Here is an 18633-nt window from a genome sequence, read left to right on the forward strand (position 1 = left end):
ACCGTCTCTTCCAAGGAGATTCTAACGCAGTTATTGTTCTTACTGATTTCATATCATAAGGGTGGGAGAAAATTAGTAATGTTAGCTTGGAGAGTCAAAGCCAGAGATTTGAAGAAACTAGAATAATTCAGGATCTAGTCCAGCTTACAGATATATAACAAAACCTCAAAGACAATTAATAGGACTAAAATCTAATATAGACAAAGGTACAAACATAACTTCTCTTTCAACAATTACCCCAATTTTTAAAAAACCAAAGTTCATGAAAAAAATAATCTGTTTAAGCTTGGCTTGATTATTTATATAAAAGCAGCAAAAATAGTGATGGACTATATAAAATTTTTTAAAGATTGCTTTGTTGGAAGTTTGCTAGCACAGTACTAGGCCAATTTTTGCAAGCAGTTCTTTAAAGATGTGCGGTCATACCGGAGTCTATGCACCTATCTCGCAAACACTAATGTTTTAGTCAAAGCTTTGGCAAGGTGGCCAATATTTTAAAAACAATATTTAAAAACAATATTTTAGAAATTCCACACCATCAGTATGCCCCTCTTAATCCTATCTTATATTGCAATAAATTAGATGTTTCGTTAAAAGCAAATACGTCACATGCAAAAGCCAAGTAAATACTATATAAGGCAATTCAGATCTGACAAATGACAGGATAATGGTGTTCTGTTAATTCTGTAAAGATTATATTGCTGGGTGCTTTCAAAATTACCTAATGTACAAAATTCTAGACTTAGTAGACAAAGAGTAACAACACACTGAATTCAAAGAAACAAACAAAACTCAGGGCGGAATTCTGTCTTGTTTCATTTTGTTAAAAACCATGTATTGAATTTAATTTTTAGCAAAGCAAGCATCATCTAATGCTTGAAAATTTTAAAATACGGGGATAAAAGTTTACATCCAAAAATGTGACAAGGGGAACAACTTCTCACTGAATTTATGTAAACAGTAACACTATTGTTTGAGTTCTAAAGGGATCAGGTAGAGAGGAAAGATAAATGCTTCATCTTTGCTTACAAAGGTTTATCTTACCAAATTGTTGAAAGCTTAAGAGAGAAGGTTTCCCTAAATCTGGAAAAACAAAAGATTAAAAATAAGTAACACTTTAGACAAAAGGTTGTGAAAATTATTATCCACATTCATCAGCTCATTAATTACAACAGTCTTACATAATTCATACTTGTTTGGATTTGAATTGTACTCTGTTTGAGTACAGTTTTTTTCATTTGTTTTGTTGACCTTGCCTGACTATCAACAGTGATAATTTTAAGACATTTGTAAGGTTTTCATTAAGTCTCATGTAATTTGCCCAATAAAGTGGGCACCTGGATATTGTGGAAGGTATGCCCTAAATGGGAAACACACTGTAAGTGGCAGCTGAATGAAGTCCAGTTATAGATGTCCCAAAAGTCCAGAGTAAGGAGGTCTGAGGCCTCTGAAGACCAAGTTAGTCTTTTTTAAATGCACTAAGGTGAGTCAAATAATACAAAAACCAAAAATGGTTTTGCCAGGGAGCTAGGAAGGACCAAGTGGCCATCCTGGGTTTCCCACAGCCCTCATTGTTGATTTCTGTGATTCAGAAGCAGACTGTTGTCACGTTACAAGGACATTGGGATGGCAAGAACGTGGTAATGGGGGGCCATTTTTTGTAGAAGCAGAATACCCATCAACACATGTACCACACTCTTTATAGATTTTATTGTCCATTGTTGAAGATCTAAAGAGAATTCACTGCAATGGAATTGACAAGAAAGTTTGGTTACTTTTGAAAACACTACATTTTGCGATAATAACTAGAATTACAGGTGATAAGTTGATTTGGGGAATCTTGTTAAAAATATTCAAAAGGTGGGGCATCTGAGTAGCTCAGTCCATTAAGAGGCTGTCTAAGGCTCAGCTCATGATCTCAGGATCCTGGGATTGAGCCCCACATAGGGCTCCCTGCTTAGCAGGGAGCCTGCTTCTCCCTCTTCCTCTGCTTGCCTCTCTGCCTACTTGTGCTCTCTCTGTATATATGTCTGTCAAATAAATAAAATATTTAAAAAAAATAAAAATAAAAAACATTCAAAAGGCTTTAAGATACTTGGTCAGATAGGATCATAAGTCATTGTGAAACAATACTCAGCTATCCTCTTAACCTTGGTGATAATTAAGGACTTTGCAGCAAATAGATAAAATTAATATAGTTATAGGAATCTTAACTCTCCATAGAAAAGCCTCAGGGACTTCTCAGGACTTTCTATTAGTGGATGGACTCTAATACTTTGGGAACTGATGGCCTCTGGCCAAAATTACTTCTCAGTGGAGATCTAAAGCCCCAGAGGAAACCTGCCGGACTGCCTTTGCCCAAAAGGGTGAGAATTTCCCTTCTTGGCATTTGGAGGGATCCTTCTCTCCTTCTTATTTCTGCTTTTGGCCCTTTGGCAGGCAACCCTAGTACTCCACAGACTGGCCAGGGCTTCTCTCCAGATCGATAGGAAGGTCTAAGGGTCAACAGGTCAGACTAGCCATGCCCATGAGGGTGAAAGACCTCTTTCCTCAAACTCTTCCCACTCCGTTTCCTCTGAGGTCTCTATTCCCAATGTGTGGCGCAGTTGGCAACAACAGGTCATCCTGGGTAAATCCACACTTTACAGACTGAGTGGGGACCCTTTCCCAATGTCGGCTAACTCTCAGCTACCTTGCTTCTTGGTGGGATGCCCCTTTGAGCATTGGCAGCCAGTTTTTCTCACTATGGGCCAAACCCCCTCTATTTCTTCTGACTTGCCCTTGGGTTGTGTTTTTTAAAATGGGAACAAATTTAACCCCAGAAGACTAAGAAAAAAATGCCCCATCTTTCTATGTCATGTTTCCTGGCCTCAGTACAAACTTCCAGATCAAGAGGTATGGTCCCTCCACGGAACCTATTCTTATAATACTATTTGTCAGCTTGACTGCCTTTGCTGGAGCTCCTCCAGATGGTTGGAGATCCCATATATGCAAGCCTTCATGGCATTGTCCCCCACATCTTGACCTCTGCAAAAATTAGAATGTGTCTTATTCCTTTTCACAGCACATCTGATCCTGCAGACACTCTAGATGACCCTTCTTTTTTTCCACCCTGTCATCCCCTACCCCTGAAGGCCCAGGTTCTCCTGTGGACTTAAACTGCCCACTTTCAATTTTCCCACAGGTACCCCAGGTAAAAATTGACAGTGGGGAACAAACTGATTGACTTTTAGTGGACACAGATGCAACGTTATCAGTATCCAATCTTCACAGTGATTTCACCAGAATAGCTATCATCTCAAGAAACCACTTCATTTGCTCACCCATAAGAAGCAACTCCTCATCCATTCAAGTTTGATCACGAGATTGCAGCAACTCAATCACATCTTCAGACTCCATTTCCAATTCTGGTTCTACAGATCTTTAATTTGTTAAAAAAAAATATGGAACCTGCAAAAAAGTGAAACACAATCAGATGAGTATGCCTGTAACTGCTAATGGAACATTAAAGAGGTAATAAACAGAGAGGACAGGAAATCTGGATGGCAAAGGGCTTGGGATGGAGCAGTGTTGTTAGAATATATGAAAAATTGGCATCCATTAATATATGCATTTTTTAAAATTTCTATCTTCCTCTATTCTTAATAATATAATTGATGCTCATCATTTTTGTTCATTTCATGAAAATATATACACAGCTGAATTTTAATAATATTGGCATTGGGCATGTGACTAATGACATAGGTCCACCATTCAAGGGTCATACAGAGTAGTTTCAGTGACCTAAATACCTTCTATGTCCCTCTTACTTAACCCTCCATCTTTTCCAACCCTGGTAATCACTAATCTTTTTACTGTCTCCATGGTTTTTTCCTTTTCCAAAATGTCATATAGTTCTGATCCTATAGGATGTAGCTGTTTCAAATTGGTTTCTTTCACTGAGTACCATAGACTAGGTTTCCTGCATGTATATTCATGACTTGATAGTTCTTTTTAGCACTAAATAATATTTCCTTGTCTGGGTGTACCACAGTTTATTTATTCACTTACCTACTGAAAGATTTCTTGTGTTCAAGATTTCTAAGTTCTGGCAATTATGGATAAAGCTGCTGTAAACATCCATGTGTAGGTTTTTCTGTGGAGAGAAGTTGCCAGCACCTTTGGGTAAATACCAAGGAGTGTAACTGCTGGATCCTAAGGTAAGAATATGTTTACTTCTATTTTATTTTTATTTATTTTTTTATTTGACAGAGAGAGAGATCATAAGTAGGCAGAGAGGCAGGCAGAGAGAGAGGGGGAAGCTGAGCAGAGAGCCCAATGTGGGGCTGGATCCCAGGACCCTGGGATCGTGACCTGAGTCAAAGGCAGGCACTTAATGGCTGAGCCACCCAGGTGCCCCTCCACAGCTTATTTTTAAAATTGAGTTGTTTTCTTATTGTTGAGTTATAAGACTTATTTGTATATTTTGGATAACAATCCTTTATTAGATATGTCTTTTTTCCCATGTCTCTGCCTTGTCTTTTTCATTCTCTTGACAGTGTCAGGGCACAGATTTTTAATTTTAATTAAGCCCAGCTTATCAATTATTTCCTTCATAAATTGTAACTTTGGTATCTTAATCTTAAAAGTCAGGACAAAACCCAAGGTCATCTAAGTTTTCTCCTATGTTACCTTCTAGGAGTTTTACTATTCTGTTTTACTTTTAAGTCTATGGCCCATTTTTGAGTTAATTTTTGTGAAGGATGTGAGGTTTATGTCTAGATTCCTTTCTTTCTTTCTTTCTTTCTTTTTTTTTTTTTGCATGTGGGTGTGCAGGTGTCCCAGTACCATTCATTGAGAAAAAAATGACCTTCTGTATTATTGTCTTTGCTCCCTGTCAATATCAATTGCCTATATTTATGTGGGACTATTTCTAGGCTCTCTATTCTATTCTGTTGATGGGTTATTTTCTTCTTTTACAAATACTACTACACTGTCTTGATACTATAGCTTTCTAGTAAGTCTTAAAGTCAGGTAATATCAGTCCTCCAGTTTTATTCTACTCTTTCAATTAGTGTTGGCTATTCTGGGTCTTTTACTTCTCCATATAAACTTTAGAATCAACTTGTTGGTATCCACAAAATGCTTGCAAGCTAACATCTGTAAAAGGCTGTGGTAAGAATTTCAGGACACCATGTGGTCAAATAAGTGGTATTTATTAGTAGTAATATAGTTATTATTAATACATGTCATCAATACATCAAGATCTTAATCTTATTTTGAATATTGTATTTGGAGACTCTCTCTTAAATACTTATACCTGATAACTTTAATGAGACAAATTGTTATTATTTCAGCATTCTCACTTTTCTCTCTTTTATAGACCTACTAAGAGTAATGTTTTTTTCTAAGACAAAACTTGATTATTCAGGATACTTAAAAGTAGTTCTGAACATAAAAATAATACATTCATAATAAACACTTAACTGGTACAGGTATAATGTGAAAAAAATTGGAGCACATACATTTTGAAATCCATTAATCAAATCAGAATATTACAATAGCACATAAATCTTTTTTTATTTGATTAATTTTTTTTAGGGTGAGAGTTGCAAGTAGTGGAGAGGGGCAGAGAGAGAAAGAAAATCCTAAGCAGACTCCACACCCATTGTGGAGCCCCACGTGGGGCTCAATCTCACGACCTGACCATGACCTGAGCTGAGATCAAGATTCAGACACTAACCAACTGGGCCACACAAGTACCCCCAAAATGCATATCTCTAAGCCAATTGCTAAAAATGCATAAACTTATTTAGAATGGAAAAAACATTTTTCCCCATCTAACTTATCTTTTTTATAAGCTAGGAGTGAATATGTGTTTTTTTGTTTTGTTTTTCTCTGTTTTGAGGAGGTGGGGGAATATATATTTTTATGAATATATTTTTTTAAAAAAATAAATGGGATATTAGGTACTGTTCTATAGCTTACTTTTTAAAACATGTGATAATCATTTCACACCTTTCTAAATTTTGAACATATGTGCATATTTTGAACAAATATGCATATATTTTTTATTAAATAATTCCACAATCTATTGTAATGGTTATTGAGCAAGACTTAGTTTTCATTTTCTTATTTTTAAAACAATGTAACACTAAATATTCTCCTGAAGTTGTATCTGTTTAGTTCTTGAAGTAGATATTATGTGTTTGTGTGTGTGTTTTTATATATATGCGATAAATTTCTAGATGTGACATTTTTCAGTCAGCAGTTATGCATATTTAAATTTTAATTTGTATTGTTAAATGGCAATTAATTTATAATATTCCATAATTATTACATTTTTAAGGTGAAAATCTGGGCCAGCATTATAATTGGTAAATTATTTCAGTTGTATAGACATGAAAGCATAATTCTAATACTTTAATCTCAATAAGATAGTCAGTTAAATAATATCTTACCTAAAATGTTTTTATTCTGTGTAAACAATTTTCTGTTCAATTATATTTGTAAGTGCTTCATTTTCCAGTTAAACTTTCATATACAGAAGCAGCAAACCAACACCTTTAAAATATATTAAAAACCATATTTAGAAGATACATATAAATTACCTTGATATGTCAAAGAAAATGAGATGAAGACACAAGCAAATACTATGTCTCAGTATTTTGGCCATTCAGAACAATTTTGTATTTATGTGTGTGCCATCTGATATTCTCTTTATGACTTAGCACTTAGATAAAGCACATGAGCATCAAATGAACCATTTAAAATTGGAAATTACTGAATGGGAGAAAATATTTGCCTATCATTTATTTGATAAGAGGTTAATATCAAAAGTATGTAAAGAACTTAGACAACTAATAGCAAAAAACTAAATAATCCAGTTAAAAAATGGGCAGAAGATCTGAACAATTTTTCCAATGACAGCCACAATGAAATATTACCTCACATCGTTAGTACAGCTATCAGGAAGATAAGAAATAACAACTGTTGGTGAGGATGTGGAGAGAAGGGGACACTTGTGCTCTGTTAGTACGATTGTGAATTGGTGCTGCCATTGTGGAAAACAGCACCGCAGTTCCTTAAAAATAGAACTACCATGATCTAATAATTCCACTTTTGGGTATTTGTCCAAAGAAAATGAAAACATTAACTTAAAAAGATATCTGTACCCACATGTTTATTGGAGCATTGTTTACAATAGTCAATGCATGGTAGCAACCTAAGTGTTTATTGACTAATGAATAAAGAAACTGTAGCATATTATTTAATCATAAAAAAAGAATGATATCTTGCCATTTCTGACAACATGGATGGACCTTGAGGGCATTATGCTAAATGAAGTAAGTCACACAGAGAAAGAGAAAACTGTATAATCTCTCTTATATATAGAGCCTATATTTAAAATCAAAACAAAAACAAAACTCAAGCTCACAGATACAAAAAGCAGATTGGTAAAAATTACAATTTTTTCAGCAGTTTAATGAGTGAGGAACACCATATTTATACCAAACTTTGTATTAGATAGGATGTGAGATAGTTGCCTATATTAAAATGATTTCACTTCGTAACCATATCTGTTTTTGCCCTCCTGATCACAGTAGAGAGTCTGATCCTAGCAAAGCCTCAAAGTTCAAAGTTTTAACAGAAGGAATGAGGTTTAAGTTTGCCGAATTCATTCTAGAGCCCTGAAATCTGTTTCGACCCTTCCAGTCCTTGAGATTTCCCAACATTCGTGCAACACATTCCTTTTCTATAAAGTTAGTTACCAGAGTTCATTTCTGTTATCTGCAATAAAAACAACAACAACAAAACAAACTTCATCTGTGTAGGACTTGAAGGGAAAGGCATGTGGAGGGGCAGAGGCAGAGGGAAAGAAGCTGACTCCCCACTGAGTGTGGCAATTGAGCTACACTAACTCTGAAGGAAAAAAGATGAATTCTGATGACTATGTGCATAACGCATTCGTCCCCGTTCTCCATGGGGGGATGTGTTTCAAGACCCCAGTGGAAGCCTGAAAACACAGATAGTACCAAACTCTATGTATACTATGTTATTTCCTATGCATACATACCTATAATTAAGTTCAATTTATAAATTAGGCCCAATAAGAATTAGAAACTAACAATAAAATAGACAAATTATAGTCATATCTGTAATAAAAGTTATGTGAATGTGATCTTTTTCTCAAAATATCTTTCTGCACTATTTTCATCTTTCCTCTTGTGATGATGTGAGATAATAAATTGCCCACATGATGAGCTGAAGTGAGATGAATGGCGTCGACATTGTGACATAGCCTTAGGCTACTACTGACCTTGTTCTGATGATAGTCAGGAGGATCATCTGCTTCCAGATCATGGTAGGCTGAGTCACTGACGTCATATGGAAAATAAAACTGTGAATAAGACAGTGGGGGACTACTGTAGATTGCAGCAAATTACAATTTGCCTTTAGAAGTAAAGAGTTTGACAGTAATTCAACGGCAAATTGTCCATCTTGTGACTTGTCCTTTGTTTTTCTTCTCATTTATTCCATCTTCTAGCTTTCCACTTGACTGCTGGCGTATTCTAACACAGGACAGTGCGCCGTGAAAGGGAACATGCATATCAATCATAATGGAATGCAAATATATTGAACGTTTTCTTCTTTCCCATCCTGAGTGAGCAACGTTACTTTAACATTTTATCTGTATTTGTCCTCTACCATCAAGCATAACCTTGTAAATGCTTATCTCTGGCATTTCACACCCTCCCTTGGGTCTTGGAAAGTGCTGAGCTCTCCTTCCGCCTGTGCACTGAGTCAAAGAAGTCTTAAACCTGCTAGTGTTGACTTGTCACGGCAGGAATGTGACAGGTCTCTGTGGATCAGATTTCTATGGCTCTTCTCCCACTTCCTTTTCCTTCCCAAGGTATGTAGAAAGCTCAAAAAGAACATGTTCTAGCTATAGAGATCTGGAATTTCCATTAAATAATTGGTTCAGAAGTGGATTATAGACAAACATGAAGAAGAGCCACAGACTCAAGACCTCTGGGATTTCCACGGATGAAACTTGTCTAAGAAATACAACACCTGGAATTACATTTGCATATTTTCAACTTTGTGTCATGAACACACCTTTAGAAAAATGTTCAATATATCCTATTCTAATAGTTAAAATCTCTCAAAAGCTTTCATGAAACTTAATAAAAATTAAGATAATTACATACCTTTGTATGTAATTAAGATATAAACATATCTTTTATTAAATCTTTTATTAAACAATAAAAATTAAGATGATTACATATCTATTTAAAACATCTAAAGTCACCTCTTTTAACTTTCAGGTTGTATATAAATTTAGAAACCCTAAAAGTGTGGTGACATCTTTTTATCATTTTTCAAAAGTTAATGTTGGTGTGCCAGGGTGGCTCAGTTGGTTAAGCCTCTGACCCTTGGCTTTGGCTCAGGTCATGATCTCATGGGCTGTGAGACACAGCCCTGGATTTGGACTCCATTCTCAGAGGAGAGTCTGCTTAAAGATTCTCTGCCTCAGCCTCTCCCCCCATTCACTGTGTCTCACTCTCTTCCTGTCTTTCTAAAATAAATAAATAAATATTTTAAGAAAAGTTAATGTTAAAACTTATAACATCAGCCATAAAAGAATTCTTGGAAAGATTTTTCACCAGTAAGGTAAATTTACCTTATGAGATAAAAGAAAGCAACCATTCTGCTTTGTGGCTTTGATGTTGTAAGCAATATGTTTTTTAGGAGGAAAGATCCATGTCCAGAGTAAAAAACACAAAATATGACCTATGTTTCAATATTTGGGACTCCATACCATAAAGGGTAGTTGGAAAACAGGATGAAGTGTTACAAAATGGAAATAAAAAACAATTTAGAAAGAATTTAGTGATTTCACAGAAGTCTCACTAATTTTAGGAGACTTACTTATTAATTTATTAATACTTTAATATTATAAATAATTATTAATAATTATTTTAAATAATTATTAATTATTTCAAGAAGCAGCCCAGGAAGTTAATATAAATTGAATTCTGTCTTGGTGTGACCTGTGCAAGGTATTTTCATATTTGTGATCTTTTTATCCCCAATGTGCACTAGGAAGTAGATATTCTTACTACCACTTTATGTAAGAGGAGACAAGGCTCACCACAGATGAGTGCTGTGACTGGGGTTACCAGGATTACATTGTTACTGTGGTAGGCCTATGTGACACTTGCCTCATTACCCTTACTTTGTATTTCTTACAGGAGAGATTTGTTTGTATTTGATTTTATCAACCAGATAGAAAAATATATATATATTGCTTGATGTAAACATAGTCCAGAAAGATAAAGGAACCTGGATATTGCACATGGAATTTTTTTTTTTTTTTTACTAATATATTTTTTTTTCTTTAAAAAAAAATTTTATCCCCAGGGGTACAGGTCTGTGAATCACCAGGTTTACACACTTCACAGCACTCACCAAAGCACATACCCTCCCCAAAGTCCATAATCCCACCCCCTTCTCCCAAACCCCCTCCCCCCAGCATGGAATTTTATTGTCCTTTAGGTCTTATTAGATTTGGAATTTCTGATTTATTTATTGTTTTCACTTAAGACTCGGTACATTCTTTTTTAAGTATATTTGCCTAAGGCCTTTTTAAATAAACATTTTTTCAGGTTATCAAAGAGTAAAACTTGACTGGAAATTTCAAAAATGCATGGGCTTAATTTATTCTTAAGCCTTCATATGTCCTTATATTTAAGATAGGCAATAGTAATTTCTTCATTTATTCTTTCATCCCACAAACTTATTCAGTGCTTACTACATTCTGGCTGTCATTCTAAGAATTGAAGAAAACAGACAAAAGTCCCTATTTTCCTAACACTAACATGTTGGGGGGGGAAGACAGACACTAAACAATAAATACAATAAATAAGAAAATTGTTTAGCATATTGGAAGGAGAGAAATGAAAAAGTAATGTAGGAAAGTGGTGATCAGAAGTGAAGGGAAGGGTATTAACAGGTTGCATTATTTTTTTTTTTTTTTGGCAGGTTGCATTATTTAATAGGATAGTCAGGGTAGTCCTCATGAACACCTAGGTGCGCATACATGAATGGGATTTATAGTAGAGTTCTTTCTCATAGTTCAACTTGATTCCCTAACAGTTTCCTCAACTTTTTTAAACTACAAAGAGAAACACTTTGAGCTAGAGACGCCTGGGTGGCTCAGTTGGTTAAGCAGCTGCCTTCAGCTCAGGTCATGATCCCAGCGTCCTGGGATCGAGTCCCACATTGGGCTCCTTGCTCCGCAGGGAGCCTGCTTCTCCCTCTGACTCTGCCTTCCACTCTGTCTGCCTGTGCTCGCTCTCGCTCACTCTCTCTCTGATAAATAAATAAATAAAATCTTAAAAAAAAAAAAAAGAAAGAAACACTTTGAGCTATAGCTGCCCTGCAGGCTCTTATTCACACATCTAGTTACACTGATGGTCCCGCATCCAACATCTAGTTTACTCATATGTACATTGTTGCTTCATCATGGGAGTCACGTGTGATCAACCAAACACTTTCTAGGACCGCAGAAGCACTGTGTTAAAAATCAGCAAATTTCTTCAATGGCAACTGACTAATGAGGAAGTGGAATCCATAGTGAAACAGGCTACTTTTAAAATCATGGAAGAAAAACCCAGAGCAGATTATGACATTGAGTTCCACTTTTTTGAAAGGGCAGAGAACAAGACTTCCTCTTAAAAATTAATGATAAAGTGATATGCTTTGTTTCAAAAATTAGGGACAGTGTCCTACTCTAAGCGTGTTCTTGGAAATAGTTTTCTGTGTGTAGATGGGTGATGCTGCGGTCTCCTCTCTGCCAGCATCTCTTGTGCCCAGTGACCTGGCCTGCCCAGAGAGCCAGCCACGATGACCAGCTATCAGTCACTGCTGGAAATCCAATCTTGTCAAAAGGATATTATTATAAGAAATTGGCCTAAACTTTGAATTAACAGAAGAGCCAAATATATATAATTTATAATTCAGCGAGAGTTATCAGATATGTGACCTGGTGAACTATAGTTTTAAAGTTACGGCACACACCATGAATGCCATATCTGAAATTTAAACAATGCTCCAGTTTCTAATACTACCTTCTCTAATCTGACCATGTTCTGATACTCCTTTTGTCTTTATTTGCCTAACTGTTCTCTTTGTGGTGAGGCCATCTATGCACTGAGTTTGCACTATTGACCATATATGGATCTTTGATACCTAAACTGACATTCCTTCACTGCCATTTTGTAGGTTAACCTTCTATCAAAAAAGTACTTCCTTTCCATCACTGTGTCCTCCTTTTAATATTAATTATACACAGATGCGAAAATACTCAACAAAATACTAGCCAATAGGATTCAACAGTATATTAAAAAGATTATTCACCACGACCAAGTGGGATTTATTCCAGGGCTGCAAGGTTGGTTCAACATCTGCAAATCAGTCAATGTGATACAACACATCAATAAAAGAAAGAACAAGAACCATATGATACTCTCAATAGATGCTGAAAAAGCATTTGACAAAGTACAGCATCCCTTCCTGATCAAAACTCTTCAAAGTGTAGGGATAGAGGGCACATACCTCAATATCATCAAAGCCATCTATGAAAAACCCACCGCAAATATCATTCTCAATGGAGAAAAACTGAAAGCTTTTCCGCTAAGGTCAGGAACTCGGCAGGGATGTCCATTATCACCACTGCTATTCAACATCGTACTAGAGGTCCTAGCCTCAGCAATCAGACAACAAAAGGAAATTAAAGGCACCCAAATCGGCAAAGAAGAAGTCAAATTATCACTCTTTGCAGATGATATGATACTATATGTGGAAAACCCAAAAGACTCCACTCCAAAACTGCTAGATCTTATACAGGAATTCAGTAAAGTGTCAGGATATAAAATCAATGCACAGAAATCAGTTGCATTTCTCTACACCAACAGCAAGACAGAAGAAAGAGAAATTAAGGAGTCAATCCCATTTACAATTGCATCCAAAACCATAAGATACCTAGGAATAAACCTAACCAAAGAGACACAGAATCTATACTCAGAAAACTATAAAGTACTCATGAAAGAAATTGAGGAAGACACAAAGAAATGGAAAAATGTTCCATGCTCCTGGATTGGAAGAATAAATATTGTGAAAATGTCTATGCTACCTAAAGCAATCTACACATTTAATGCAATTCCTATCAAAGTACCATCCATCTTTTTCAAAGAAATGGAACAAATAATGCTAAAATTTATATGGAACCAGAAAAGACCTCGAATAGCCAAAGGGATATTGAAAAAGAAAGCCAACGTTGGTGGCATCACAATTCCGGACTTCAAGCTCTATTACAAAGCTGTCATCATCAAGACAGCATGGTACTGGCACAAAAACAGACCCATAGATCAATGGAACAGAATAGAGAGCCCAGAAATAGACCCTCAACTCTACAGTCAACTAATCTTCGACAAAGCAGGAAAGAATGTCCAATGGAAAAAAGACAGCCTCTTCAATAAATGGTGCTGGGAAAATTGGACAGCCACATGCAGACAAATGAAATTGGACCATTTCCTTACACCACACACAAAAATAGACTCAAAATGGATGAAGGACCTCAATGTGTGAAAGGAATCCATCAAAATCCTTGAGGAGAACACGGGCAGCAACCTCTTCGACCTCTGCCGCAGCAACATCTTCCTAGGAACAACGCAAAAGGCAAGGGAAGCAAGGGAAAAAATGAACTATTGGGATTTCATCAAGATCAAAAGCTTTTGCACAGCAAAGGAAACAGTTTACAAAATCAAAAGACAACTGACAGAATGGGAGAAGATATTTGCAAACGACATATCAGATAAAGGACTAGTGTCCAGAATCTATAAAGAACTTAGCAAACTCAACACCCAAAGAACAAATAATCCAATCAAGAAATGGGCAGAGGACATGAACAGACTTTTCTGCAAAGAAGACATCCAGATGGCCAACAGACACATGAAAAAGTGCTCCATATCACTCGGCATCAGGGAAATACAAATCAAAACCACAATGAGATACCACCTCACACCAGTCAGAATGGCTAAAATCAACAAGTCAGGAAATGACAGATGCTGGCGAGGATGCGGAGAAAGGGGAACCCTCCTACACTGTTGGTGGGAATGCAAGCTGGTGCAGCCACTCTGGAAAACAGCATGGAGGTTCCTCAAAATGTTGAAAATAGAACTGCCCTATGACCCAGCGATTGCACTATTGGGTATTTACCCTAAAGATACAAATGTAGTGATCCAAAGGGGTACATGCACCCGAATGTTTATAGCAGCAATGTCCACAATAGCCAAACTATGGAAAGCACCTAGATGTCCATCAACAGATGAATGGATCAAGAAGATGTGGTATATATACACAATGGAATACTATGCAGCCATCAAAAGAAATGAAATCTTGCCATTTGCGACAACATGGATGGAACTAGAGCATATCATGCTTAGCGAAATAAGTCAAGCAGAGAAAGACAACTATCATATGATCTCCCTGATATGAGGAAGTGGTGATGCAACATGGAGGCTTAAGTGGGTAGGAGAAGAATAAATGAAACAAGATGGGATTGGGAGGGAGACAAACCATAAGTGACTCTTAATCTCACAAAACAAACTGAGGGTTGCTGGGGGGAGGGGGTTTGGGAGAAGGGGGTGGGATTATGGACATTGGGGAGGGTATGTGCTTTGGTGAGTGCTGTGAAGTGTGTAAACCTGGTGATTCACAGACCTGTACCCCTGGGGATAAAAATATATGTTTATAAAAAATAAAAAATTTAAAAAAAAATTATACACAGTGAAGTTGGGCTGGACTTTTTACCAGATACTTTTCAATGGACTATTTTGTATAGTTTGTGTTTTCTAAGAGGGAGGATTGTGAAGGTGTATCAAAGCCCAAACAAATTACAGCTCATGTTTTCCATGTTCATTTTGCACAATCTCAAGCTAGTATTTGGAAATATATCATTTTATTCCATTTGTTACGTGTCTGGTCTGGGTACATAATATAGTACCAGAGGAAGACCACCAAACTCTTAACTTGGGTATGTTTTGTGCATCTTAAGGGTTAACAGGGTTAAGAGTGTATCTTTCTTCTCCTTTATGAGTTGCCAATATTCTTTGTCCACGGAATGCACTCTTTTATCTTTCATAAATCTAAGTCTATTCAGGCATTCACTCATTTTCTTATGCTTCACTTTATTGCACTTTGCTAATTATTGCATTTTTTACACAATGAAAGTTTGCAGCCACTCTGCATCCAGTAAGTCTGTTAGCGCCACTTCATCAAAAGTTGCTCACTTCATGTCTCTGCATCACATTTTGATAGTTCTCACAATATTTCAAACGTTTTCATTGTTATTATATCAATGGACTGAAATCTCAAATGATGATTAGCATTTTTTAGCAAGACAATATTTTTAAATTTTCCTTTTAGAACAGGAGAGAGGTGGGAGTGGAGGAGAGGCAGAGGGAGAGAGAATCTTAAGCAGGTTCCAGGCCCAGTGCAGAGCCCAACATGGGGTTCAATCTCATGATCTTGAGGTCATGACCTGGGCTGCAAACGAGAGTTGGATTTTAAACCAACTTAGTCACTCAGATGTGACTTACATTTTTTTTAATTTTTAAATTTAGGTACTTACATTTTTTTTTTGGACATTGCATACCTAGTAGACTACAATATAGTTTACATGACTTTATATGCACTGGGAAATCAAAAAATTCATTTGACTCACTTTATTGCAATACTTGTTTCATTGAGGTAGTGTGGGATGGAACGAATCCACAGTATCTCCAAAGTATGCCTGTATTCTTTATCTACAACACTTCAGAAAGTATTTCTTTTTGTAGGATGATCTCTTTTATTCTTTTTTTTAAATTTATTTTTTATTCCTTTTCAGCATAAAATATGCTGCTTCATCAGTTATCTTTAATCTGGAACTACAGCCTTAACTGCAGATATGTCTCCACATTCAGTCCTTTTCTCCAGATCCTTTACTTTCTCTAGAAAGCCAGATGTACCACAGAGCTAATGATACTTAATATAGGTCCTTTGCTATGCATGATACTTAATTTTGTATTTTCTTAAGAGACCCCTCCAAATTACATAAGCCTTAGGTGCCACAAATCCTATATCTGCCCTATATTCTTATATAGGACTCAAGAGGAAAAGATACTCACATGAATAAAAAACAATCCAGTGACCTGATTTAAACTAAGAGATGACTTTATAGATGAGCAGTCTCATTCTCTTGGGTTGCCACCTTTTCTAGGTTAACTCAAATGGAAACACTTCACTTGTGGCTTTAGTCAATTTTATATGCAATCTTCTATAAAATCCTATCTTACAGTAGGGAATTAACACTTTGGCAAACACCTCTGTGCAATGTTGTTAATATAAATACTATATTTGACCTCTACAGAAACCTCAAACAGTAAGAATTATGGTCCCAAACTCTGTCTCAGAATGTTAGGATAATTTGTCCAGGGTTACACAGCTAAAAAATTGGCATCTGGGATGTAAAACCACTTTTATCTCACTCTACAGCTCCACACAACACAACTGTATTGTTCTCTTTATTTCTCCTATGTTGATATTTGATTTTACCAAGATATCCATAGACCACAAAACTGACGATAAGCACGGAGGATAAAATACTCAGAAATTTTCCACGTAAATTAACTAATATGAAAGTAGACATACTGCATTTTTCCATTTGCCACAAGATAAAATTATCAACGAGGACTACTTAAAAGAGATGTTCAGCTCTAAATAGGGTGGTGGGGGCAACATTTTGTTCTACAGAATAACATCACTTTCCAGTACAATTAATGTTGCTTTTCTTCCACTCTGTATATCCATGTGGAAACATTTGTCAGGGGTTTAAGCCAGGGCCAGGAAAACAAAAATGGCGCACTTCTTAGCTTTGGGTTTGGCTAACTGTAAGCTCAGTGAACATTTTGGGGATGAATTTATAAGACCTGGCCATAGTTTTGCTAAATATCTACAAAGCTGCAGAGTTCCTTAGTCCCGAGGCATAGGTTTCCACAGCCTCTCCCAAATGCCTGAAGGCTCCGCTCCGCCCCCTCCGCGAGTCCTCTGCTCCTGGCTGCGGTGGGGGCTAGTCATCGCAGGTCGGAAGGTCACTGAAGGAGTAGCCCTGGCAGCCTCGGTGCGCTCTGTAGGCGATGAACAGGTGGTAAAACCCGGGCAGGAACACGAGGATGCCAACAATCAGAACCGGAACGGCCCGGTTGGCGCCCACTTTGCTGATGTGGCCCGCCAGCAGGAGGCAGCCCACGATAACGAGAAAGGTACCAATCAAAAACTGCGCGGTGGCACAGGCAATGGCCTTATAAGGAATCTTAGTAGAGCTTCTCTTAAACTTTAATATGTGAGCTCTCACTGTACATCTTTGCAACTTAAAGCTCGCTTCGGCAGGTAATGTTTCCTTCTGACGATGAATGTGTCCACTGTCAGTGCTGGAGAGCTTTGAGTATTTCACTTTGCTACTGGGGATCCCGGCAGCCACGTTGGTGCGACTGGGCACCATAACCGGCCGAGTGATGGCGAGCTCGCCCGCTGCAGCGGGCGGAGGCGTCAGGGCCCCCGCGCCCACCCAACGGCTGCCCCGAGCTCCGCGGAGGCTCGCTTCAGCATCGCCTTTTCATCTGAACTCCCCCTAAAGAACTGTTTCTGCAAGACTGCCGTGTTCTTGATGGATATTCCTCTTTTATCGTGAAAAGTTGTGATTACTTTGATAGTCTGATGTTATATTGGCGTCTTTATTTTCTTAGGGCAGTTCTAGTCAACTCTGATTCCTTTGTCATTACAAGTATTCATGTTGAGTAGATTAGCTTACATTCAGTAGAGTTCAATCACTCAATCTCATAGAATTTCCATTTTCCGTTCATGTTCGTCATCACGTCCCACGTTTACCTCTCTTCTCTTCCATTGGTCTAACATGCAGCACACTTAACTAATTTGATCAGCCTCCAATGGCTAACTAGGGGACAGGAGAGATGTGACCGTTGCCACCGAACCTCGCTGAAATCCTGGCTCTGCCTCTTCTTAACTGTGTATCCGTGGTCATAATGTGTATCTAAAAGCCTACTTCCTGCTATAAAACAGGGAAGGGAATCTTAACAGGCACTGCAGGAGATCATTGTGTTGTACTTACTGAATGAAGGATGCAAACTGCTTTGCTTCTAGAGGTGCCCCCATGGAGCTCAGGTCCTGACATGATCAAGGGCAAGTCATGTCCAAAGACTTTAAGGCATCTCATGCCTAAGTTTTGACTCATTTTATAGATCACATTAAGTTATAGTGCCTGAGCATTGAATTGGCTGCCTTGTGGGAGTGATGTGCCCTTTAGAGTGGTAGGGTTTAATGAGAAGTGGTGTGGTCTTCTGTTAGGCTGTTGCTGAAGGGGTTCCTTCTTCATGAGGGGTTGACTTGAGAGAGATCTCTAAGTTCTCTCTCAACTCTTGGAGTTTGTACCTGAGCTGTAGGCTCTGCTTCAAGCATTTTCTACCAACCAAATATAGGATTCCTCTCGCTTCTGTGCTCTATGCCTCCTTCTTATTAACCTATCCCTTC

At 37.4% G+C, this 18633-nt stretch overlaps 1 pseudogene across 1 annotated transcript; it reads right to left on the reverse strand.

The window, feature by feature from the left end:
• Positions 1-15169: 15169 nt before the first annotated feature.
• LOC309864604 (transmembrane protein 230 pseudogene) lies at positions 15170-17987 on the reverse strand (annotated as a pseudogene). The gene has a single exon. The product of its transcript is annotated as a transmembrane protein 230 pseudogene (transcript).
• Positions 17988-18633: the final 646 nt, after the last annotated feature.

This window comes from Mustela nivalis (assembly GCF_964662115.1).
Source record: "Mustela nivalis genome assembly, chromosome: 5".
Lineage (NCBI taxonomy): Eukaryota > Metazoa > Chordata > Mammalia > Carnivora > Mustelidae > Mustela > Mustela nivalis.